The sequence below is a fragment of the Oryctolagus cuniculus genome, chromosome 2 (genome assembly GCF_051225735.1).
Source record: "Oryctolagus cuniculus isolate XC-2025 breed Fujian yellow rabbit chromosome 2, ASM5122573v1, whole genome shotgun sequence".
In the NCBI taxonomy this organism is placed as follows: Eukaryota; Metazoa; Chordata; class Mammalia; order Lagomorpha; family Leporidae; genus Oryctolagus; species Oryctolagus cuniculus.
The window spans coordinates 102,450,213-102,477,289 of NC_142868.1; the positions used below are offsets into that span (position 1 = coordinate 102,450,213).

At 42.3% G+C, this 27,077-nt stretch overlaps 1 long non-coding RNA gene and 1 pseudogene across 1 annotated transcript; one reads left to right on the forward strand and one right to left on the reverse strand.

Moving 5' to 3' along the window:
- Positions 1 to 2,116: 2,116 nt before the first annotated feature.
- On the reverse strand, positions 2,117 to 2,526 carry LOC138848701 (vesicle transport protein GOT1B pseudogene; annotated as a pseudogene).
- A 1,778-nt stretch (positions 2,527 to 4,304) lies between these two features.
- LOC149127959 (uncharacterized) lies at positions 4,305 to 19,509 on the forward strand. Its single transcript, XR_016229647.1, has 3 exons — positions 4,305 to 5,199; positions 18,116 to 18,226; positions 19,377 to 19,509. It is a non-coding gene; the product is annotated as an uncharacterized LOC149127959 (long non-coding RNA).
- Positions 19,510 to 27,077: the final 7,568 nt, after the last annotated feature.

Genomic DNA, 27,077 nt, shown 5'->3' on the forward strand with positions numbered 1-27,077 from the left:
GCTGGCATCAGGAAATAACCTTCCAGCATGATCACTATGCAAGGTAACAATTCATTAAAAAAATTTAAGGTGTACAAACTTTATACATTTCATACATACAAATTTGGGAGCACAGTGATTCCCTTCACCCTATCCTCCCTCCTGCCCATACTCCCACTCTTCTTCCTCCCTCTACTCTTTCTATTCTTATATTTTTGTTGAAAAGGTATCTCTGTTACAGTGCAACATTTTATAAGAAATACATGTCTACAAAGAAGTGAAACAATATAGATATGCCTTACATCAACAGATACTCTTCTTACTCTGAAAATAATTGAACCACTGTAAATGATATGAATCAGTCAAAAATATGTTTAACAGAGCCCTACAGGGCACCTATATAAGACAACATTCAATGTATATATATTTGACACTGCCCAAGTGAGGATATTAATTTTTGAAGAACATTAGACACAACTTGAGGTCTTTTATTCCATGAACGATTGAGGTGGGAGTCTCCATGTATCGCCATTTTCACAGATACATCTTAAGTCAAATGAAAGTTCCCAAAAAGACAGAAATCCCCAAAACTGAATCATCAGACTATGTACCAAGTCTTTCTTTCTTCAGATGAACAAGGTTAAGAGTTCTATGTTCATTAAAAGATTTACTAAAGATAATACAAGTTGTAATATAGTTTGTAGACATGTTTGTAAATAATACCACAAATTTCAATTAGGATTTTATGTGTTAAAAAGCTTTGAAAGTGTTTAAAAATAAATAGCACAAACATTCATGATAAAACAAATAGTGCTGTGCCTGTTGAAATGTGTTTCCACATCTATTATAAAAGAAACAACCGCTGTTTCTTGCTGTCAATCAGCAACTTCTCACCTTTTTTTTAGTGTCATATTTTTAGGTAACTATGGCCAGTTTAATTCTAATAAAATAACCTTAGGATGTGAACTTAAAATATTTTTTTCCATTTCCTTAACCCAAAGAATGATCATATGAAGCATACATCATATATACTCATCTTTGTATATTATGAAAAAGGTGAAAATAAATGAAGATTCAGATTAAATGAACTGTTTTTAATAAGTTATAAGTTTAACATTTTAATGTTATATGTCTTAAAGTAAACATTATTAAAAGTAAATTTTATATTCATTAAATAAAAGTTAAAAAAGTAAATTTTAATTAATTAAAAACAAAATAGTAAAACCACTGCTAAAATTAAAAAAAATAAAAGAATGAAGAAAAATCACATCATGATGTAGAAAAATCTACTTGGTTTGCATCATTTGGTATCATTAAGTAGAAGAATATTTAATGAGACAAGTTTCATAACAGACCTCTTCATGGTCAAAAATGCTTTCTATTAAATATTAACATGTAATGAAGGATACAGAAACTCAGGAGGTCAGACTCCAAAGAAGCATCCACACTTCCAGAGTGTGTGGTTGACCAGAAAAGTCCATAGTCAGCTGTAATTTAGGAAGCAAGAGAACTAATAGACCTCTGCCTATTCCAGAAAAAAAGACTATTACAAACTTCAGATTTACATCTGGCTGTAAAAAACTAAGATTCTGAAAGAGCATAAAAGTTTTATTTTAACCACATATTTACAAAAAAAAAAAAAGCAATTCATACATGAAAACTGGGTTTCCCTTGGTTTTAATACATCAAAAGGACATAATCCAATCTAACTCATGCAACACTTTCAAAGGTACAATGCATTGGAAATATATTTGCCATTGTAGTGGACATTTCTACAAAGCAAATGCCTATGGGTGCTTCTGAACTTGCAAAAAAAAAAAAAAATCAGGCACCACAGTTCTCGAAGATGGCTATGTTTCATACATGGTGGAAACAATGAAGACAGCCTTCAGGAGTCTCAATACGCATTGCAACATGATTTCCTCTCCCTCAGTTTGCTTGCTGACTTCCGGTCACTTGATTAGAAGGCCTGTTTTTTCATTGCTTCTTTGCTAACTGCTGTTGGTACTTTGTAGGCTACGCATTTTAAACCTCTGTAAAGAACATTAAAAGCTACTTCATGAAATTTAATTTTGTGCTGAATATTCTTCAAAGAACTTTATAAATAATATTTTAATGAGTTCAAATTCACTTTTTGTTATATCATATTGTTGCTTTCTCCAACTTTATTCACAAATGATCTAGTTCCAGGTAAATTTCAGAGGTATCCAAGCACTGACACTCTTCTAATAAAGCCAACCACCACAGGAAAAGCCCCCGAACAAGAGAAAGAATCCATAAGCTTTGAAAAACACACCTACCAAAGGCCAACCGATGAGGACTACAAATACACCACCCAGGAAAAATCCAGTGGCTTTCATTTTATGTGTTTGAAAGAATCTGAATGTTCTTTCTAAACCAATTACAAAAGCCAAGCCAGCCACAAACAAAACATTTCAATAGGAAGTAACACTTTGTCAAAAAAGAGAACCATTCCAAAGAACAGGAAAAACACTCCAAATCCTGCAATCCCATTCCAATTTTCTGGGTGTCTGTTAAGGAGATCATGGCTGTGGTGGTAAGGGCAGCAGTGGCAGCAGCTAGGAATGCCAATGGTGGGAAGCTGAGTCAGGAGAAATGAACCCATTTTTATTTGTAATCTCAGATCTCAAATGGGCACTCAACACTGGTGAGTATTACACTATACTTCCCAAGGACATTGGTTTCTCCACTATCCATATTACTTTTTCAAACCCTTTTCCTCCTCAAATTTGTATCACCCCTGACTGTCCCTTACTGTCTACTGATGACCTGGCTCATACTTCATTGAGCAAGTATAATGAATGAGTTGGGAACTCTCTAATATTGCTACCATGCAAGACACCTTCCCCACATATAAATTCTACCTTCTCTCTCCTCTTTCAACAGATGATGTGTTCCTGATTCTATAGGCTTCTCACTTGGGTTTTGGATCACACCCTCAACTACTTCTGCAAAAAATTTCCTTCTCTATTAAGTATTTATGCAGAAAAGAAGGAAGGAAAGAAGGAAAAAAGGGAGGAAGGGAGGGAGGAAAAAGGAGAGGGAGAGGAGGGAGGGAAGAGAAAAAGATGTTTCCTTGATCACACCTCCTTTAGAGTTACAACTTCAATTCTCTCCTTTCTTTCCCTAAAGTGCTTTCTACAGTCATTCTTTCATTCCCTCACTTTTTATCCTCTCATCTCATCAGTCTGCTCTAACTGGACTTTATCCTCATCATTTCATAGAAGCTGTGCTAAGCAATATCACCAACAACTTCTATCTTGTCTAAGTCAATGTCACTTCCCTGCCTTTATCTTAAACTCGCAACAGCATTCAGCTGTTTTGCTACTTTCTTCTCCTTGGACCATTTTCTTTCTTTTTCTTTTTTTTTTTTAAGATTTTTTTTTATTTACCTGAAAGGCAGAGTTACAGAGAGGCAGAGGCAAAGGCAGAGGCAGAGAGAGAATCTTCCATCCACTGATTCACTTCCCAAATGGCCACAACACCCAAAGCTATGAAGATCTGAAGCCAGGAGCCAGGAACTTCTTCTGGGTCTCACACACAGGTGCAGGGGACCAAGGAGCTGGCCCACCTTCTACTGCTTTCCCAGGACATGACAGGGAGCTTGATTGAAAGAAGAGCAGCCAGGACTAGAACTGATGCCCATATGGGATGCTGGCACTGCAGGAGACGGATTTAGCCAATATCCCATGGTGCCAGCTCTGAAATATTTTCATTCTCTTATTGTACCACATTATCTCAGCATTCCCCTCCTCATTCTGCTCTTCCTTATTATTTTTTGTTATTCTTCTTTCTTAACTAATTGTATATGCACAGTTAGTTCACAACATTGGATACAATTTTTTAAAAAAAGATTTATTTATTTATTTTGAGAGGTAATGTTACACATAGAGAGAGGGCCAGCCAGAAAGATCTTCTATCCACTGGTTCACTCCCAAATGGCTGCAAGGGCTGGAGTTGTGCCCATCTGAAACCAGGAGCCAGGAGCTTCTTCTGGGCCTCCCATGTGGGTGCAGGGGCTCAAGGACTTGGGCCACCTTCTACCGCTTCCCCAGGCTGTAGCAGAGTGCTGGATTGGAAGCGGAGCAACCGGGACTTGAACCGGTGCCCATATGGGATGTCAGCACTGCAAGCAGTGGCTTTACTCGCTAGGACACAGTGCTGCCCCACTTACCAATCATTTTAAGGCTGCAGTAGTAGGGAGTGGGTGGTTTCTGAAGAATTCACAAATGCAGCTCATTCAAGTAAAGTGCTCCCACCCCATCGCACCACTATATACGCTGTTTTTGTTAATTAAAGGTTCTGGTGAGTTCTAAGCTGGCCAGCAGTGACTCAGGAGGCGAGCTTGTCTCTTTGCACTGCTAGACTCCAAAGACCTCGGCGCTCCCAATTTCGGAGCTCACTGCTCCTCACTCACCCTTCCTTGCCACCAGGACGCCAGCTCCCCGTGCTGCCAGGAGGCGATGAGTAGCCCCACAGGCCCAGGAGCACAGATGCCCATCCAGAGCCCACCCAAAAGCAGGCCCACCTCAGGTGTCACCTTCAGACAGTCACTGTCTCCTGCTGCGGGAGACTACCTGGCTCCACGTTGCAGAGTTCCTGGTTCACCCGCCCACTAAGGAGAGAAGCAGAGGCACAGCTGTGCTTTCTGGAAATCCGCTCAGCTAGGGGGCAGAGATTCCCCAGGCTGGGGGAAAGGAGGGCCTGAGCCAGCCTGCGCCATAGCTCTGTGGCCTGGAAAAATTAATCACCTTCTGCGGGCCTGCAGGTCGCGGCGTCTCGCCAGATGGCGCTCTAAGCGGTAGCTCAGATGTCAACAGCTCCCTGACTTCCAGCCAGTCAGTGGGCTTCAGTGCCCAGCACCGGCTCAGGTTCCACCCCTGCCGTAGGCCTTCAGTCAATCATCGCTCTAGAAGGGCGGGGCTGGCCCCGAGAGACCCGCCTCCACGCCGGCTGGCTGTAAAGGCTGCGGCCCGCTGAGGGCTGTGGGTTAGTAGTCTGTGTGTGCGGGGACTGGTACCGCATGACACCAAGAGTGTGGAAAAGCTGGAGAAGATGAACTGGTCCTCATGAGTACATGCGGCTTGCTACACACGCGGCACTTTGGGATACCCTGTAACCTGAACGTCTGCAGAAAAGCCAAGTGCACAATACAAATTTACTCCGGGAAATTGTATCTAGGAGGGCTGTGCTCGCTTTGTGAGTGTGGACACTCGGGGAGGGCTTGCAAGGAGGCAGGTGGAGCGGCCTTGTGTGTGGCTGAAAACCGTTTAGTCCCAGGAACCCTGGCCATGCTGTGCTCTTGATCATCCTGTGCTGCTGCTGGGAGGAGGGGGTGGGCGGGACATCGTTTACTTTATTTTAAAATCAAGATTGATATATTGAGGGTCCTTGTCTATTTAGATAAGAATTCTAAATATCGAGTTTCTGTAAATGAGAAAACATGGTACAGTCTAGCATTTAGAGTGTGAGAAAAATACACAGGAAGGTGAGGGATTTACCAAGAGGAAGGGGGTCAGAAATTGAAAGCGGCTGTGGCACACCAGGCTTTTCCAGGGAGTAGACCAGAGGCTGCAAAGGAGAGAGAGCACGTGGGTAGGAGAGCAGCGGCGGGGCAAACCAGCAGGCTCCAGAGGCAGCCAGAAGGCCCCACACCAAGAGACGTGGGGTGAACAAGGGCCATGTACAAGCCTTCACAGGTCAGAGCCACGGGGAGAGGAAAAACCGTGCAGGTGGGAATGACCACAAAACCACGTGGTGTGGGCAGACAGCGGAGGGGCTGCTAAAAAGCTGTGTGCCTGGAGGCTTGGGAGGGCAAGGGCAGGCCCAGAGGGCTCCATGCTTTTTATGCGCTCCCCAAAGGGGCATGATTAGTTGTCTGCTTGACAAGTTGGGAATACAGGTGGAATACATAGGGGTTGAGGGCATAGTTTTCCAGCTCATGAATCTGATTAACTTAATCTTGTATGCCTGCTCATATCAGGGGACGTGCTTTCACTGGCTGAAGACTTCCGTTTGAGTCCTCTCTCACTTTTTCATGATAAAGCTGTTCTCACACAGTCATGACTGTGGAACAAATCATAGTTCTGCAGTGTCTTCCTCAAAGGAGTGTTGTGGGTCAGAGGGGTGCGAGGCTGGGGGCCAGTCATCACTCATCACTCCCTATGCATGGTCTCTGGTGCATCCAGGACCGAAGGTGCAAAGCAATTAACCTTGCAAAGAAACTGCCACCATTTGTGGGCCAGAAATAGCATCTTTTTTTTTTTAGGTTTATTTGAAAGTCAGAGTTACAGAGAGGGAGAGGCAGAACAAGGGAAGTCTTCCAACCTCTGGTTCACTCCCCTAAATGGCCACGAGGACCAAGGACTGGGTGAGGCTGAGACAGGAGTTTCTTCTGGGTCTTGGACTAGGGCTTAGGGGTCCAAGGACTTGGGGCATCCGCCACTGCTTTCCCAGCTGCATTAGCAGGGAACTGAATTGAAAGTGGAGCAGCCTGGATTCAAACCATTGCCAACATGGGATGGGTGCCTTAACTCATGGTGCCAGGTCCCATCATCTGCTGTTTGGACTGTACAATATATTAAGATATCTTTGTGATGGGGCTGGTGCTGTGGTGTAACAGGTAAAGCCATTGCCTGCAGTGGTGCATTCCCATATGGGTGTGGGTTCAAGTCCTGGCTGCTCCTCTTCCGATCCAGCTCTCTGCTATGGCCTGGGAAAGCAGTAGTAGATGGCCCAAGTCCTTGGGTCCCTGTACCCATGTAGGAAACCTGGAAGAAGCTCCTTGCTTCAGATCAGCACAGCTCCACCTATTGTAGCCAATTGGGGAGTGAACCAGTGGATGGAAGATCTCTCTCTTTCTCTTCCTCTCCTGTGTACTTCTGACTTTGAAATAAACAAATAAATCTTTAAAAAATCATATCTTTGTGATTTTAAGGTAGTTCTGACCTTTACTCTTAACATTAGTAGTTACAGTCTGAGGAACTGAGGAAACTTCAGTAATTCGATGCTAAGTTTAAATATTAGGTCGATAAGATTGCTACTTGTTTTCGTCTCATTTGGTTTGTAGCTACTAGACAGCTTTATTGGATAAAAATATATTCAGCTGTAGTTGTGCTTTCAAACCTGTCTGCTTAGTGATTTTTTTTTTAAGATTAAAAGATTGGAAGACATGATTGAGTTATTTCTTGCAAAAATTCTTCCACTCCTGGGAAGACCAAAACCAGCAAGAAAAGCAAACAACAAACTTTCATTAATTAAATTGAGAATCCTGTGCTCACAAACCTGAATGGCTGAGCTGGAAAGCGGACCTGATATGTGCCCTCTTAACTGCAGAACTTCTCTTGCAGGCCTCCCCCAGAGGAAGCACTGCTTTGGTCAGAAGGATTCGAGGAGCTCCAGGCCAGCAAATATGAGTTAACCTTGAATTTGATCTACTGCAAATATTGCAAGAGTCTAGAAAGGTTGTGTCCCCACAACAAATGAGCAGCTCACAAGAGGAGAAATAGACTCAACAGTCACAGGAGCCTAGAACATCTTTTTAACCCCTTATTTTTTAGTATATTGACTCCAAGTGGGGAAGACAAATTAGCCTTAAACAGCACAGTGGTTGTGTTCTTGGTTGAGCTTGAGTCTGCTTTTCCATTGCATATGTTTACAAGATGCTTAGTTCTGAGAGAATTTGTCATTCCCCTGTGGACTTTTTTTTTTTTTTTTTTGCATCAACAGCAAACATAAGTATTTGTCTTTGTACTTAAGCATTTTGCCTACTGGCATCTTTGTCTTTAAGATTTGTTAAAATTTTATGTAAGTTATGTAACTTTCATGTATTTCATATGTATAGGTTTTGGAACATAATGATACCTCCCACTCCACCCTCCCTCCCACCCATTCTCCAATTCTTCTTCCTTCTCCCTTTGCCATTCCCTCTCTTAATTTTTTACAAAAAGCTAATTTCAGTGTATTTAATGATCATTCAGTTAATCCTACACTAAGTAAAGGAGCTCAACAATAATATGGAAAAAAAAAAAACTGTTCCTCAATGAAAGAGACAGGCTGTAAGTAATTATTGATTCTCAAAATGTTCACTCCAATGCATTACATTTCAGGTACTCTATAAGTTACCTCAGATCAGGGAAAACATAGTATCTGTGTTTTTAAGACTGATTTATTTGACTAAGTATAATGGTTTCCAGTTGCATCCATTTTGTTGCAAAAGACATATTTTTTTACAGGTTATTAATAATCTATGGTGTGTGTGTGTATATATATACCATAATTTCTTTATCCAGTCACAAGTTGATGGAGAACTTGATTGATTCCATATCTTAGCTCTTGTGAATTGTGCTGCAGTGAACATGGTGGAACAGATACGTTTTTCATAGGCTGATTTCTTTTTGTTTGGGTAAATTCTAGAAGTGGGATGGTGTATCATATGATTGGTATATATTCAGATTTCTGAGGTATCTCCATATTGTCTTCCATAGTGGTTGTACCAGCTTACATTCTCACCAGCTGTGGATTAGGGCACCTTTCTCACCACATCCTTCCCAACATTTGTTGTTTAATTTCTGTATGAGAGCCTGTTGAGGTGAAATATCATTGTGGTTTTGATTTACATTTCCCTGATGGTTAGTGATCCTGAGCATGTTTTCAAATATCTGTTGGCCATTTGAATTTCCTCTCTTGACAAATGCCTGAAAAGTCCTTTGCTCATTTCTTAACTGGATTTTTTTGTTGTTATTGAATTTCTTGAGCACTTTATAGATTCTGGATATTAACCCTTTATTAGTTGCATAGTTTGCAAATATTTCTTCCCATTCTGTCAGTTGCCCCCTTCCTTCACTTTGCTGAGGGTTTCTTTTGCAGTGCAGAAGCTTCTCAGATTAATAAAATCTCATTTGTCAATATTGATTTGATTGCCTGTGTTTCTGGGGTCTTTCCAAGGATCTTTATCTATGTCAATGTCAAGCAGAGTTTCCCCAATATTCTCTAAGAATGACGGTATTGGGTCATAGCTTCAGGTGTTTGACCCATTTTGAGTGGATTTTTGGGTAAGGTATAAGGCAGAGGTCTAGTTTTATGCTTCTACATGTGGAGATCCAGTTTATCCAGCATATTTTTAAGAGACTGATTTAATATGAGAAACCACATAACCCTGAAAGTATACACTACATAATGTTCCTGTCAATTTCTTCATCTTGATAATGTTTTGTCACTCTGTTTGAAACAGAAATGTTTTAACATAGAGTAATTTCATACAGGCACTCTGAAAAAACAAATAGAACAGTTTGTGTTATCTGTCATGACATCACTTGAAACAATCCCCCAAATTTTCACTGGAGCATGTCTCTTGTACAGGTGCTGTTATTCAACCACAATATTTTACCATTCATGGTTCAAATTTCTATCATTGTGTTGGAGAGAAGAGAAACAGTAGTGAATTTCTGGGACATGACAGGTATCATAGATGGAAGTGTACAATGTATATTTGGGTGGTGTGGAACAAGGAGGTGCCTACCCTGTGCCAGGTGTCACAGTATTTCTAACTTTGTTTTCCTATGTAAGCCCAAAATCACAGCTAAAGGAGTTAGCCTGATCTTATAGAGCATCCCTGCCATTGAATCGGTAAGCTTTAACATGTACAGATTCCTCAATTCTGGCTTAGATGCTTTTTGACAGCATAAGAAAGTAATTTACTACATGGTGACTACCATTTTTTTCCTTTTTTAAAAAGATTTTATCCATTTATTTAAGAGGTAGAGTTACAGACAGTGAGAGGGAGAGCCAGAGAGAAAGGTCCTCCATCTGCTGGTTCACTCTCCAAATGGCCACAACAGCCAGAGCTGAGCTGATCTGAAGCCAGAAGCCAGAAGCCAGGAGCGTCTTCTGGGTCTCGCAGGGCCCAAGCACTTGGGCCATCTTCCACTGCTCTCTCACACCATAGCAGTGAGCTGGATTGGAAGAGGAGCATCCAGGACTAGAACCTGTGTCCATATGGGATGCTGGCACCACAGGCAGAGAATTAATCCACTGTGCAACAGTGCTGGCCCAACCACACAAATTTAACCTGATTTTTAACATCTTAGTTAAGGTGAAGTTTGCAGTCATTCAAGGTGACTGTAACAACTCAAAAGAGCTTCTTCTTGGCCTTACAGATAAAAAGAGGAATCGCCTGGAGTTAAGAAATGCACTGTAATCTGAGGAAATGGCATTAAGCAAAGGTCTGATTTTTGGCTCATAATCCATCATGACCAGACCATACAATATTTGGAGATAACCCATCTCAATGAAAGTTTACAAAAATAATTCATGGAATTATTTTTATAATATTATATAATTATATAATATTCAGTTATAATTATTATGTCTTGCAAGATAGGACCCATTGCTCACTGATGATATCATTAATTTATTGATTGGCTGAATGATGCACGGACTCTTTAAGATTTATTTGAAAGAAAGAGTTATACAGAGGTGGGGCAGAGGGAGATCCTCCATCTGCTGGTGCACTCAATGGCTGGAGCTGGGCTCAATCTGAAACCAAGAGCCTGGAGTTTCTTCCAGGTAACTGTAGTAGAGAGATGTATTGGAAGTGGACAGCTGGGACTGGAGTTGAAGCCCATATTGGATGCTGGAACTGCAGGTGGCAGCTTTACATGCTATGCCACAGTGCCAACCCCCAAAAATTCTTAACTGAAACTGCATGCCCTTGGGGCCAGTACTGTGCAGTAGCTGGTTAAGCCACCACCTGCAGCACTGGCATCCCATATGAGCACAAGTTCGTGTCCTAGCTACCCCACTTCCAATCTAGCTTCCTGCCAATATCCCTAGGAAAACAGTAGAGGATGGCCCAAGTGCTTGGGACCCTGCACCCACATAGGAAACCTTGAGGAAGCTTCTGGCTCCTGGCTTTGGCTTGGCCCAATCCCAGCCAGTGTGGTCATTTGAAGAAGTGAACCAGCAGATAGAACATCTCTCCCTCTCCCTTTCTGTCTCTCTTTCTCCTCTCTCTGTATTTCTGCATTTAAAATATATAATCCAATCAAAAATGTATTCTCAAAATGTAACTGAAGGGGCCGGTGCTGTGGCATAGCAAGAAAAGCCACCTGCAGTGCTGGCATCCCATATGGGCACCAGTTTGAGACCCAGCTGCTCTGCTTCTGATCCAGCTCTCGGCTATGGCCTGAGAAAGCAGTAGAAGATGGCCCAAGTCCTTGGGCCCCTGCTCCAAAGGAAGGAGACCTGGAAGAAGCTCCTGGCTCCTGGATTTGGATCAGCCCAGTTCTGGCCATTGTGGCCATTTTTGGGAGTGAACCAGTGGATAGAAGTCCTCTATTGTTCTCTCTCTGAATCTGCCTCTCAGTAACTCTGCCTTTCATATAACAAAATGAATATTTTAAAAAACATGTAACTGAAAACAAATCATGTAAATATTCTAGGTGGGACTGAACAAAAATATCCTCAGGCCAAGAGCTATTTTCTCCAGAAGAGCCATTGAAACAGTAGCATTGATTTTGTTCTGCTTGTTTACGCTCCAATGTGAATTTGTTCTTTCCCCTTCATATATTCACCACCTCATCAAGGCTTCATTTGTGTCATGCCAGTTTTACTTCCTAGTATTTGTGTGTTCCCTTGAATTAGATTTTCTTCCAATATGCCTTAAATATGGAGTAAGATTTCTTTTTTTTAAGATTTATTTATTTATTTATTTATTTGAAGGTCAGAGTTCACAGAGAAAGAAAGGCAGAAAGAGGGAGAGAGAGAGAGGTCTTTCATCTGCTGGTTCACTCCCCAGTTGGCTGCAATGGCTGGAGCTGAGCCTATCTGAAGCCAGGAGCCAGAAGCTTCTTCCAGGTCTCACACACAGGTGCAGGGGCCCAAGCCCTTGAGCCATCTCCTACTGCTTTCCCAGGCCATAGAAAAAAGCTGTATTGGAAGTGGAGCAACTAGAACTCAAACTGGTGCCCATATGGGATTCCAGCACTGCAGGTGGTAGCTTTCCCCACTACACCACAGCACCAGCCCCAGATTTCTTTCCATAAACACCATTTTACCATATATTGTTCTCTATTAAAATATTTCCAAATTACCTTAGAGCACTGGATTTATGTTAATGAATAAGATTATGATCATACGGAATTAACTTTCTGGTTAACCAGGTAACCATCACCCCTTAGTTCCTCAGTTACTTCACTCTAAGGGAGTTGACTGGATCCCTAAAAACACTTCCAGCTCCAAAACCCTGTCTGGCTTTGGATGTTCCTTAGAGTCTGTCCCTACCCTGACAACTTTATTTTTTCCCCAAAAGTATCTAATGTAAAATCATAGCTTCAATGTTTTTGCTGTTTATTCTAATTGGGAGGGCAGCAAATACTGCTATAAAAGCCATTAGGATTTTACTTTTGATGACCTTCTGTCTGGATTGTTCCCCTTTCCCTTAATCTTCCCTTATCTGATCCATTCTTCAAGATCCAGCTCATCTTCTTAAGGCACAATAGTTCATTAATCTCTGGCCCAAGCTTGCATTCAAAATATACTCATCGATTGCCTACTCAAACAAGGCCCTACTGACACCCAGAGGAATAAAAGAAATTCCTACCCATGTGGAATGTACAATCTTGTGGGTTCAAATGTCAAGAACAAGTTACCAAATAAAGCAACAAGGTAGTTCTAGATTATGACAAATGCTTGCAAGAAAACAAAAAAACTAAGTGATGAGGCAAATGGGAGACTTGATTGCCTGGGAAGGCACATTCTATATGCTCCATGAATTTGTATTGACTGAATAAACTACAGGCTCTGCCTTTTAATAACAAATCCTCTTTGAATAGGATAAATGTGAAAGTTATTTTAGCTAGGTCACAACTTTCTTTCTCTCTCTAGTTCCAAAACAATTTTTGCCTATAAAAACCAATCTAAACAAAATATAATATGTGATATTTTAAAATTAGGAGTCATTGGTTTATTTACTTTTTAGAATTTATATATGTAATGGGAACAGATTTGATGTATTTCATATACACAATCTTAAGAACATAGTGATACATCTCATCCTCCCTTTCTTCCCTATCTCCTTCTTCCTTTTTCCAAATGATCACATCTGCCAGGGCTGAGCTGGGTTGAAGGACACTAGGAGACAATAGCTTCATCGGGTCTCCCACATGGGTGCAAGGACCCAGGGACTTGGGCCATCTTCTGCTGCTTTCCAAGACACATTAGGGAGCTAGATTGGAAGTAGAGCAGCTGGGACCCAAACCGTTGACCATATGAGATGTCAGTACCACCCACAGAAACTTAACCCACTATGCCATAATGTTGACCCCTTTCCTTCATTTGAGTGGTTACAGTTGCATTAGAGTTTTCATTTTGTTGCCTATAATTCATTGCTATTTTATACAACTACTCCTGAATTTGCTTGTTTATCTTGAACTCTAAGACCTCATTGGATTTATTGGTTTCAGGATTTTTTTGTAAATTCTTGAATTTGTTTTGCTTTATAAAGACAATCATTTCTTTTGCAAATATAGGCAGTCAAATGTATAATTGTTGCCTTAAGCCCTGTCAGATAATTCTAACATCTCTGCTTTCTCATTGTTGGTATCTACTTATTGGGTTTATGCAAGTTGAGATTTGCCTGGTTCTCGGTATGACAAGTGCTTTTCTGAGTCTGAGTGAGTAATTATGATGAGAACCTACATCCTATTTAGCCAAACATTCTGCAGCTGGTTTGGGATGTGCTTTTTCTATAGAAGCAGTCCTGCTTTGTTCTCAGATTGGAGATAAGTCCAGGTTCTGTGCTGGCTTATGTTGACACCCAACAGGGAGAGACAACCCTAAGCAGATCTGTCTTGTGAGGCTGCTCCTTTCCTGATCATTTGGCTTAGGAAACAGAGCTTTTGTTGGGACATTTTTTGTCTTTCTCCTGGCACTTCTGGGTTACCAGTTGTTGGGGCCCAAGTGTGACATATATTAGGCAAAAGGACAAGCTAGAGAACTTTCCACCATCTCATCTCATTCCTTGGGTCTAGTCTCCGGTTGTTTGTCCTACATCTCTCTACATTTCATCTTTTTTTTTAAAGATTTATTTTTTAATTTGAAAAATGGTTACAGAAAGAGGAAGAGAGAGATCTTCCATCCATTGGGTCACTCTCCAAATGGCCACAACATTCAGGGATGGGCCAGACTGAAGCCAGGAGATGGAAGCATCTTCAAGGTCTCCCTTGTATGTGGTGGGGACCCAAGCATTTTAACCATCCTCAGCTGCTCTCCCAGGCACATTGGTAGGTAACTGGATAAGAAGCAGGTGGAACACCAACTTGTTTCCAGATGGGATGCTGGCATTGCAGGCAGCAGCTTAACCCACTATAACACAGTGCTGGCTCCTACATTTCAGACTTTTTATGTTTGTTTCCTCCATAATGTACAAATGTTTTAGTTGTATTCAAAGGGAAGAAATAGGGAAAAGTGTGTGTATTCCATCTCCCAGGAAGTGAACATCTTCTCTACCATTTTTTTCTTTTTAATATTTTGATTACCATATTTCAACAAATTGGTTTCTTTTTCAATCCTGCATTTTTGTTTATGTGTTTCAGCATATCTGAATCATCAGGTAGTCATAGTAGCCTATGGCTCAGCACTACTATCTAAGAGAAAAAAAAAATTTAAAGAAGATCCAAAGGGAGCAAGAGTAAATGATTGGTTCAGCCCTTTCTTTAGAGCACACATTAGCTCCTCTAACTTCCAACCTCAGCAAGGCAACTTGGAGAAGGGAAACATAACTAGAGATAGGGTGGTGGCTTTTTATAAAGATTCATTTATTCATTTGGAAGGCATAAGTACAGAGACAAAAGGAGACAGAGAGAGATAGGAGAGAGAGAGAAGAGAGAAAATATTCTTGGATTACTAAAACACTATTAATCACTTCCTGGCTTTCATTACTAAGTTTTTCTAATTTATCCATGAATACTAACCTAAGCTTAGGCAACAAAACGTATGCACACTTTTCCCATTTCACACATTAGCTGGCAAAGATGACATGCATGCTGCTACCTCCCTACTGCTCTAATGAATGACATGAGGCTTCCAAGTCAAATAATAACAATGCTACTCCCCTGCTCCACTTCTCAGCTCAACCCTGAGTCAAGGAAATACATCCTGGAACAGTGTACATAGTAAAATACTAAAACAAGGTTGATTTAGTGATCCTGCAATGACTGATTTTAGAAACAGAAAAAAGACAGAAATCTTAATCAGTCACATCAATCTTTAACCCATGTAACCCTCATCAACAGCAAACTCTTCCTAAAAACAATTAAAAATACTTAAAAAAAATTACCTATGAGTTCACTAGTTACTAATTAGAATTAAAATAATGAAATGAGTATTACCCAGAGATTGAAATGAAATAACTAAGAATTGGGAAATAATTCATAGCACCAGGTATGCCAGCTTGGAACAAAGACATTCCATATCTCCTCTCAGTGCAGGGCTTGCAGGATAGCCTATAGACAGTCATATAAGATAAAACTGCACTTGTCTTCCTCCAGCCTGTGGCAAAGAATGTCCACAGTGAATCAGATAGCTGATTCTGTCAGTGAGGCTGCTGATGACAATAATGAATGAGTAACCCACTGTAATGCATCATCAAAGATTCAGGAACCACTGAGGAACTAAGAGATTGAGGTCTCAGAGGGGATACTGTCTGCACAACCCAGACAGACAAGGAAAGAGAATGTTTAAAGACAGATAGATTAATATCAGTGCTTAAATAAAAGTATTTGTGAGCTCAATGAAAATAAAACAACTTTTAAATACAAAGATTTGAAAATACAAAAATATTTAGATAAATTATAAATGTAATGTGTACAAACCATGACTGTTTCCTTTTGTAACTGATAAAATTTTAAAACAGTCCTGCTTTGCTGTAGCATTAGCAAAGCTACATAAAATTGATAGCTGTAGTATCAAATTAAGTTGCCCAAGAGATTAAGCTTCTCAATGGATTGATTGCATTCCTAACCAGATTGTGTGTGTGTGTGTGTGTGTGTGTGTGACTGGAGGTGGGTGGCAAGGTGATTAACCACCTTCTAAATAACTAAATATATAAAGTTGGATTTACAATTATATTGGTGCCTTAAAAACCCAAAAAATAGATAGAGATGCCAAGTAAACCTCAAAGGGTGAGAGTCAGTGACCAGTGCTCCTTTTCCTCCATACAATTTAGGAGAATACTGGGTTGCATAATAATCTCTTTACTATATAACAAATGCCTTTATCTTTTACCAAATTGTTATACTTTCCAATTTGAATTTCTCCTCCTGGTTATGTTCAATTTGCAGTGGATAATATTTTTGTTTTACAAATTTAGTTACTTATTCGAAGACAGAGTTACAGCAAGAGAGAGTGAGAAGGAAGAGATCTTTCATCCTCTGGTTTACTTCTCAAATATCTACAGCATTGCAGAGTGGGTCAGGCAAAGCCAGGAGGCTGAACAGTGGATAATCTCATTAGTCATTAATTTAAAATAGAAAGGTTTATTGACATATGCTATGATAAAATCCAATAAAAGAAAAAAGCAATAAATATTGCTACCTATAATTTTAGTTAGTCTATAAATATTGTATAACTACAATATATATACTTTTGTACAATATTACAATATATAATACCAGGGATATACTATCAAAAATGAAGCTACTGATACTCAATTATTATAAACAAAAAAATTGGTAACTATACTGATTCTGAACAATAATAGAGTGATTCTATTTTTAAATTTAAACATTTTCATGAACTCAAATGATTCTTTGTAGCTCCTAATAAGCCCTGGCAGTCCTATGTTGTTTAGCACTTCATCTTCAGTGCCAGCATGATTATTACACTGCTAACAATGCAGTAGAATTGAAGACCTGACAGTCACAAAATGTTTCACAGTCATATGAACCTCACCTTAAGATAGGAATGTGTAGAATAAATCCTTTAAATAGAAAGATGGTCTTCTTATGTTACAAGAGAGAAAGAACTAGAGAGATAAAATGACTTGCCTATGTATCTTAACTGTTTTGGGCAGAAATAAGATGATTTCTAAGATTCTGACCACTTCCCTTTAAACTACTGCCTCAACTAGATGAGCCCATAATTTTAAGGACATCAAACTTAGGCACAATGAATTCACATGGATTTTTTAAGGTTACATGACAAAGAAGTATCAAAGTGAAATGTAAAAATCATTGTCCACATCTTTCTCTCTTCCTGATCCATTATGTAAGTTTGATTTACAATTATTCATTATTCAAATATCATTTACAACCAAGAATTATTTTTGCTGAATTTAACAATGAAACTGCTTTTAGCCATTAAGTCATTTTATTGGAAGAAATAGACATGGGTTTTTTGTTTTGTTTTGTGTTTTAATTTGAGAGGCAAAAAGACAGGAAGAGAAGGGGTATTCACCCTCTGGTTCACTGCTCAAATACCCACAATGTCCAGAGGTGGTCAAGGAGCAGGGAACCCAATCATTTGAGCCATCACACTGCTGCTTCCCAGAGGCCGGAACTGGGAATCACACCCATTAACTCCAGTGTGTGACACCAGCATCTTAACCACAGGGCTAAATGCTGTCTTCCAGACATGTTTTTTCATCAGTCATTTGAAAATGAAAGTTAAGTCAGACCTGAAATCTGAGATTTTGGAGTCCTCAGGCACATATAGGCAAGGTTATGCATGAGAGTTATTTAGGTGCTCAAGAGTCTGTAACTTAGAGAACAGAAGAGGCCAAACATCTGTGACAGGATATCAACATTTGGGAGATGTATTGTGCTCCATTAAGAGACTGAGAAAGACAAGTCAACAGATAGCAGTAGCACCAAGGGAGAATGCTATTCTAGAAGCTAAGGAGAAACATATTGAAAAATAAATTATTTCTTAAAGATTTACTTACTTATTTGAAATGCAGAGTGAGGGAGAGAGATCCATCTCTCATCTGCTGGCTTACTCCCCAAATGGTCACATTGGCTGGGGCTGGGTCAGGCCAAACCCAGGAGCTGGAACTCCATCCAGGTTTCCCATGTGGATGGCAGGGACTCAATGACTTGGATCATCTGCTTCTTTCCAGATGCATTAGCCAGAAGCTGGATGGGAAATGTAGCACCCGAGACTCAAGAGGGTGCTCATATGGGATGCCAGCATCACTGGTGAGAGAGTAACCTGCTGTATCACAGTACCGGTAGGTAAAGCAATTCAAAATGCCAGAGAAACATAAAATATCAAAGAAATGTCAAATAAACTTCAAGTGATGGCATTATGGTGCAGTGGGTTAAACTCCCACTTGGGATGCCTACAACACATATCAGAATGCCTGGGACTGAACTCTGCTTCTGCTTCTGACCCAGCTTCCTATTAATGTGCATGGGTGGCACCAGATGATGGCCCAAGTACTTAGGTCTCTAACACCCATGTGGGAGGTCTGAATGGAATTCCTGGCTCCTTGCTTCAGCCTGACCCAATCCCACCTGTTCTGGGCATTTGATGAGTGAATAATCAGATTAACCCCCCCAAACCCTGGTTGCACATGCACTCTCTCTCTCTTCCTTTTCTTCCCTCTCCCCCTCCCCTTCCTTTCCTCCCTCCTTCCTTCCCTTTATCTCCCTCCCTGTCACTCTGCCTTTCAAATAAATAAGCCTTTAAAAAATAAAAGTTAACAGGCCATTGGATTTATGATATCCATAATCATCTGACTAAAGATTTTGTATTTTATTCTTAATGAAATATGAATATTTCTTTTTGTTTTCTTAACCACTTTTGTACAGGAGAGTAACAACATAAAAACTGTTCTCCAAGAAGTTTTATCTAATCACTTCACATAGGATAGACTGAAATGAGAAGAGATTGTAAGACAGAATACAGTGGTGCAGATAAAAAGTGAAAATCAAACTAGAATGATATCATTGGGGACAAAATGAGGAAGGAAATACAATCAATATTTTGCAAGAAATGCAAATATATATTATTTATAGAAAATAGAAGAAAATGAGAGGTTTTCAAAAACTTGTGCAGAATTGAATTAAAGGACCTTTTCTTTGTGCAACCAACTTTGAAATCCATACATGTAACAGTCTTCAAAAACTTCATGGAAAATGCATATTATGCAAAAATGGTACATGAATATCAAAAAAATTTTAAAGTCTATTTGAATGGCGATTATACTGAGGGTTGGGAGGGAGAAGATACAGATATTCCATTTAATGTTTCACTCCCAAAATGGCCAGAATAGCCAGGTCTGGTCAGGATGAAGCTGGGGATCAGAATTCCATCTGAGTCTCCCACATGAGTGGTAGGAGCTCTAGCAGTTGAAACTTCTTCCTCTGCCTTCTCAGGTACACTAACAGGAAGCTGGATTAGAAGTGGAGCAGCTGGGACTCCAACCGTACTCTGATGTGGAATGCCAACATCACATACTTAACCTACTGCAATTAATGGTAAAACTTGTCTTCAAACAGTACTTTATACTTTGTGTGTTTATGTAGGTGCAAACAGTTGAAGTCTTAGTATAGAGTTGACCTTTTGTATATAAAGATAATTAAAAATGAATCTTAATGAAGAATGCAATGGGAGAGGGAGTAGGAGGTGGGACAGTTTGGGAGTGGGAAGGTGGGATTGGGGTTAAGAATTGTTAAATTATAGAAGTTGTACCTATGAAATTTATTTATTAAAAGCTTTCTAAAAAAATCTATTAACTTCCAACTGGGAAATCAATAATTAAGTCAAGGTGGAGTTAGTCATTTTTTTAAGGATTTATTTTACTTAGTTGAAAGACAGTTACAGAGAGAGGGGGAGAGAGAGAGAGAGGTCTTCCAATCTGCTGGTACACTCCCCAAATGACTGCAACAACCAGCTCATCTGAAGTCAGGAGCCAGGAGCTTCTTCTGGGTCTCCCATGTGGGTGCAGGGGACCAAGGAGTTGGACCATCTTCTACTGCTTTCTCAGGACATAGCAGAGAACTGGATCAGAAGAGGAGCAGCTGAGACTGGAGCTGGCACCCATGTGGGATGCCAGCACTGCAGGCTGGGGCTTTAATCCACTGCGGCACAGCGCTGGCCCCAGAGTTAGTCATTTAAACAGGCATGTAGTCAAATCATTAATGGCAACTTCTTCATTTCCAAACACAGAAATTATTTTAAATGGCTTTAGAGATGTACTTATCTAATACTGTGGGTGAGACCCCAGTAGTCAAAAGTTGTAATGACCACAAGCCAGCACTCCCTGAGGCAGCATGGAGACTGCAGGAGAAGAATGCAAAACACCTGAACCAGCCAGCCCTAGATAAAAGTGTGTGTGCAGCTAATGCAGGACTCACAATCTTTAGATGACAGATGCATGTTTCACAACCAGAAAGAAAAGAAAACTACCTGAGAAGAAGCAGAGAGATAGGAACAGGCACAGAATCTGGGGATTCTAGGGTATAGCCTCTTTGGCCCTCTATGGTTACCTTCCCTTAGCACACAGGCAGAGCCTGAAGCCTTATGCTACCCATACCCTCACCCCCCTTAAAGAAAAAGTCAGGGGGCTGGCACTGTGGCATAGCAGGCTAACTCTCCATCTGTGGCACCAGCATTGCATATGGGTGCCAGTCCAAGTCCCAGCTGCTCCTCTTCCTATGTGGCTCTCTGCTATAGCCTGGGAAAACAGTGGAAGATGGCCCAAGTGCTTGGGCCCCAGCACCCACATGAGAGGTCTGAGTGAAGCTCCTGGTTCCTGGCTATGGATGGGCACAGCTCCAGCCATTGCAGCCATTTGGGGAGTGAACCAGCAGATGGAAGATCTCCTTCTCTGTCTCTCCCTCTCTCTGTTTGTGGCTCTACCTCTTAAAAAATGAATAAAATCTTTTAAAAAAGAAAAAGTCGGAGGGGCCCATGGAGAAGTGGTACATCCTGGATGAGTCCTTGGAGAAGAGGGCAGAGCAAGCACAGAGCTTACCCAGAAGTGCCTGGGGACAGTGTTTCCACTACTACATTTTAATGGGGACAACAGCCACCTGACCACCCTCCCCCACTACACACACACACCCACACCCACACACACACACACCCACACACACACTGCCGAGGCTTCATTGGTGAATCCTTCCAGACACCAAGGATTGAGCCGGTAGAGCTGCAGCTGAGAGAACAGGTCCCACTCACAGATGGGGACAGGCCACCCCCCACCAAACACAAGTCAGAAGCCTCTGACCAGCTGGGAGCTTTCTTCCCAACCTCATGACCTGGGAGGGATGCACTGAGAAGATGACTTTGTAGCAAACCTAGCAGTTTGACTTGAGATAGTGGACAGTACATTGTGCTCCCCAAGTCTAACATAGTCATGGGCAATGTTAATAGAGGTGTCGCAGGCTGAGGGAGGTGACAGGCATGCTCTGCTGCAGACTTGTGACATAGGAGCAGGGACTCCAGGCCAGGGAAAGGAGTCCCCAAGGTTCCCAGCCTTTCCTCTCTCCTCAGTGACCACTGTCCAGGCCACCTCTTCTCTGTGGCCACAGACAGTTTTGAAAGCAGTATCCTGGGGCAGGGGCATTTAGTCATTACTGAAGGCTACTGCAAGGGTAGGGAGGGAAGGGTGCAGAGCATATCTCTGAGTGTTTAGTCCAGAGGGAGCATTCCTCCTAAAATGTTATAGAACTGTCTGCCCCAAGCAGCCCTGCCATGTACCCATGGCTTTGATGGCCATTTGTCTGTTAATGTCTCATTCAGGATATACTTCTAGCCATTGCTATTGAACAAGAGATGGTTGGTGAGAAAATTCTTCCTTGACTTTTTAAAGATTTATTTATTTGAAAGGCAGAGTGACAGAGAACAAGGAGAGATCGTCCATTTACTGGGTCATTCCCCAAATGTCTGCAAAGCTGGGGCTCAGCCAAGTTGAGGGTAGGAACTCCATGCTGGTCTCCCACATGAGTGGTAGGAACCCGCATACTTGTGCCATCACCTGTTGCCTCCCTGGTGGATTAAGTCACTGTGCAGGGACAGGGTATGTTACCCATATTCTGGAGCCAGCCCAGCCCTCACCTGGTGGAGTCTGCAGAATTAAGGAGCTCCCCATGGGCAAGTCCAAGTTGAGGGACCAGGACAGTCAGTCCTAGCAGGATCCACCCATTCCACCTCCCCCTTCTCAGACACCGGGCCCTAAGCTCTCCGCATTTCCTGCTTCTCAAGTCTCCAGCTCCCTCTTTGCAGAGGGGAGAAAGCTGAGCCACCACAGGGACACTTTGCCCAGTGCAGCCCAGAAGAGACTGTGACATGAGAATCTCCCAAGAGTACCTGGTTGTCTCTCCCCCAAGGGGTGCCTGGTTGGACAGTTTGCAAAGCGGGTGGGCATGGATGATGTCATAAAGCAGTAGCCAATCAGTAGGCTCCCTGGCACAGTGGGCATGGCTGGACTGTTGCCAGGTGAGGGGAGTGAGGAGCTGGGCTGGGGTCTGAAGCCACCTCCTCTACTGCCAGATTCCCCAGTGGTGGGGTCACCTTCATGTTCCTGCGCAGCCCTGGTGATCTGAAGCCATACTCAGGTGAGATAGAATTTCCTGACCTACTGGCACTTCATTGACGTCTTTGCTTTTTCCATGTTGTGGAGTCATTTCTCTGTTGTGTCCTTTGTGTGCGTGCATGTGTGTTTAATATGCATTTGAATAATGTTGAAGATATTACATAATTTAATTTTCCTCTTGTAGATACGTGTTTGCTAGTTTTCCTTTTGTCCTTTAATGTTTTCTGTTTCTTGCTGTGACTTATAATGATTGTCTACCTGGTAGTCTTGCTAAATTCACTTACCGGTTGTATTTGGCTTGGGGTTAGAGTGCATTCTCTCTCCATATAATGGTGTCATCCATGTATATTGAGTTTTATTGCTTAAAAGTTGATATTTCCTTTATGTTTCTTTTTTGTTGATTTCCCTGACCACTCCTCCAGTACAGAGTTGAAGGGGTGGGGAGAGAGGACAGTCACATCTGTGTCTCTTCCCAGGATAAAGCTTTCACTGGCCCTGTATTAAGTAGTGTGCTGTACTCCATTTTAGACTATCTTGATCACATGAAGGAAGTCTGTGTTTTCCTGTTCTGCTACAAGTAGATTTATTTTCTGGTCAGATATTGAATTTTATTAAATGCTTTTTAGTATTTAAGTGGTCATGTAATTTCTCCTATTTTTCACCTTTTTGGATGATTGATAGGGTTTGTTTTAGAATGCTAAAAATCTTCAAGTTTTAGTGTAGCTCATTTGTTCTTGATCTGGTATGCTTTCCTAGATGATTGAACTCATATAATCATATTTTGCTCAGATATATGTATCACAGTTTATGAAAGACATGCTTTTTGATTTCATTTTCATTGTGTACCCTGGTCTCGTTTGCATCATATGTGTAACACTAGCTTCCCAAAACAGATTCAAAAACATTCTGTGTATGTCCACTTGGAACAAGTCAAGGGAATTCAGTGGTTTTCTATCTATCTATCTATTTATTTTTCTCTTAGAAGTGTATATTGTTCCATAAGTCTGGACCCAGATTTTTCCTTGTGGAACATTTTTCTTGATTGGTTGGTTTGGATTTCCAAAAATTTTTTCAACTTATTAAATTATATAGGAATTTTCCTATTTCATCTTATATTTGTGTTTTTGGAAATTGGACTTCAAAAAAATATAGCAGATTTTTAACTCTGGAGTCAATTTTTAAATAATTTTCTAGTTATATAAGGTAAATAATTTCATGTATTTCATAAATACAGATTTAGGAGCATAGTGCTACTTCCCACCCTACCCTCTCTCCCACTCATGCTGCCATCCTCCCTCCTGCTTCCTGTTGTATGAGGAATCTCCATACTGTTTTCCACAACAGCTGTCCTAGTTTACATTCCCACCAACAGTGTATTAGGGTACTCCCCCCACAATCTCCACCAGCATTTATTGTTTTTTGGTTGCTCTATGAAGCTGTTCTAACTGGGGTGAGGTAAAAACCTCAGTGTGGTTTTCATTTTCAGTTCCCTGATGGCTAGTGATCATAATCCTTTTTTCATGTGTCTGTTGGCAATTTGAATTTCATCTTTTGATAAAAAATCTGTTTGAGTCCTTTGAACCATTTCTATTTATTTATTTATTTATTTGACAGGCAGAGTGGACAGTGAGAGAGAGGGAGACAGAGAGAAAGGTCTTCCTTTACTGTAGGTTCACCCCCCAATGGCCACTGCAGCCGGCGCCTGCGCTGATCCGAAGCCAGGAGCCAGGTGCTTCTCCTGGTCTCCCATGTGAGTGCAGGGCCCAAGGACTTGGGTCCTCCACTGTTCCCCCCCGGGCCACAGCAGAGAGCTGGCCTGGAAGAGAAGCAACAGGGACAGAATCCGGCGCCCTGACCAGGACTAAAACCCGGTGTGCCGTGCTGCAGGTCGAGGATTAGCCTATTGAGCCTCGGTGCCAGCCTTGAACCATTTCTTAAGTGGATTGTTTATTTTGTTGTTGTTGCATTTCTTTATCAGTTACATAGCTTGGAAATATTTTCTCCCATTCTGTTAGTTGCCTCTTTGGAGTCAAACTTTCACTCATAAGAATTTCACAAAACCTTAATATCTTGGTGAGTTCTATGAGCCCTGTAAAGAATAGCACTGTTTTCATTTCTTAAACTTGGCTACTGGCTTATAAATTTTGCTAATATTTTAAAAAATGTTCTTCCTTGCTTATATGTATCTGTAGTACTTTTGTGAAACCAGCATTTTATTGATGCTTGCTATTACCCTTTTCCTGACTTTATTTAAATATTCTTCATACATTTTCTTTTTTAATTCTTAAGAAGGAAGCTGGGATGATTGGTTTGTGCTGTCCTAACGTATTCACTTAAGGATGCAGATTTTCTCTCAGCACTGATTTTTCTGCAATCCCTTAATTTTCTTACATGTTTGCAAACCCTGTGTGTGCAGGTCCTGTCTGCCCCAGTATCTCCATCCCCATGTGCCCGCAGCCATATCAGGCTTCATGTCTCTCCATTCCTATGTCTGAAACCCATGTATTTTCTCCAGTGTCTATCTCTCATTTAACTGTGATGCCTGTTCACCCTTGGTTTGTTGTCATTTATAACATCTCTGACATTCATGTCAGCTTTCAACATTCCCTCTCCCTGTGCCTGCAGCACCTGCCAGCTGCATGAGTCTCCATCCCCTGTGTCTCCAGCACATTTTCCTGAGTGTCTCCCTGCACCATGTCAATCATGTCCTCCAGCCCCTCTTACATGAAGCCAAGATCTTCCCTCAACTGTCTGCTTCCCTTCTCCAGAGTGATCTTTCTACTACCCTGCAGTAACTTCACTGCCTGTGCTTCCAGCTCATGGCAACCTTTATATACGTCTCTGCTCTTGCTTGAACCCACTGTCATACTTAGGTTTCTAGAATGCCTCTGACTACAGCCAGGTGTTTCTCTATGTCCCCATGCCCAATACCCATACCCTATGCACCTCCTCTTTCTGCATCTCCTGTTTTCCTCCCGTGGTCTATCCATATATATATATATATATATATCCATATATATATATATATGTATATATATAATATATACAATATATATACAATATATATTGCTATATATATTTCACATCAGTTTTTATCTACTCTTGTTTTAAATATATTGGAACCAGTGTGCTGTATGATATGGTTATACTGTGGTTGAATTTCTAATAACACATCAAGATGTCTGGTAAAATTTCTGTCCCACTATGCATTCTCACCAGTAATGAATAAGATATACTGCCATTCCGTATTGTAAAAATTTGTGTTTTCGTGTTCATTTTTAAGTCCCCTAGTGCAGCATCTGCGGCCTCGCACGGCTCCCTCACTTCCTCTCACCCGGTCACAGCCCCGCCATAGCCTCACCTGGCCCCAAGTCACGTCCACCCCGCGCAGGTGGCCAAGCCTGCCCAGCTGAGCTCCGAGTCCCCGGGAGCCCCTGCCCCTCTCTGAGCACTGGGGCAGGGCCGGATACTGGGCCACTGACCTGGGAGATGGAGGGGCCTCACTTGGGTGGGCCACTCATTCATTCAATCATTCATTCATTCACTTACTCACTCACCCGCCCCAGGGGCCCAGCACCCATCTGCGCAGTGTAAGGGGCGGGGGTGAGGAGGTGCCCATGGCCCCGTGGGCCCCATGGCCCCCGTCTGGCCCAGCCCCGGGACACATTCTGTAGTTTGCAGCAGACTGGCCGGCTCCTCGGAGCCTCAGATGTGGGCACAGTGTGCGGTGCCCAAGAGCCAGGAAATGGAGTGCCCCAACCCCCACCCCAGTGCCAGGACACAGCAGGAGAGGTGGTGGGTGGCACTCATATGGGCACGGGGGGCGACTGCCCACCTAAACTGCCGTGGCTCCCTAGGGCCCCACCCACCCACAGTTCCATCCCGCCCCAGGGCCTTTGCACGGCCGTGACCTCGGCCCCCAGACCCCAGACCCCAGACCCCAGACCCTCAGCCAGCGTCCCCTCCTCAGTGCCATCCCGGTGACCACAAGCCCCCCACCTGACTGCCAGTTCACGGCAGAGCCTCCCGGGGTCTGACCATGGCTGCCCCCATGTGCCCAGCCCACAGTTCCAGCCTGGGCAGAGGCCTGGCAGCGGGCAGGGGAGACTGAGGCTGGCGGCGGTCAGCGCCTGTCCTAGCCCCGCACATCCTCGCTCTTGCCTCCTTCGTGGGACCCCCCACCCCCACGGAAGAGACAAAGCCACGGAAGCGGTTCTCACGGCCACGCCGCCTGCAGTTCCAGTTTTCCCGCCTGGACCCAGCCAGCCCAGTGTAGACACTGCTCTTGTAGATGCCACAGCCCCACTGGGCTCTGAAGCTTCCGGAGACAGGGACCTCAGCCCTGCACAGCGAGGCCAGCGCGGCCCTGGCGGGCATGTGGGCCCTTCCCAGGTGCCAGGGTGGCCATGCGACCGCACTATGCTGGGGGTCTGGTGGCGGGGTGATGCAGCTCCAGGCTCCTGCGGAGGGCTGGGGAGGGGCAGGCACACAGGTGCCCCCAGGCTGCACCTCTGCAGGAAATGCCCCCCACTGACAA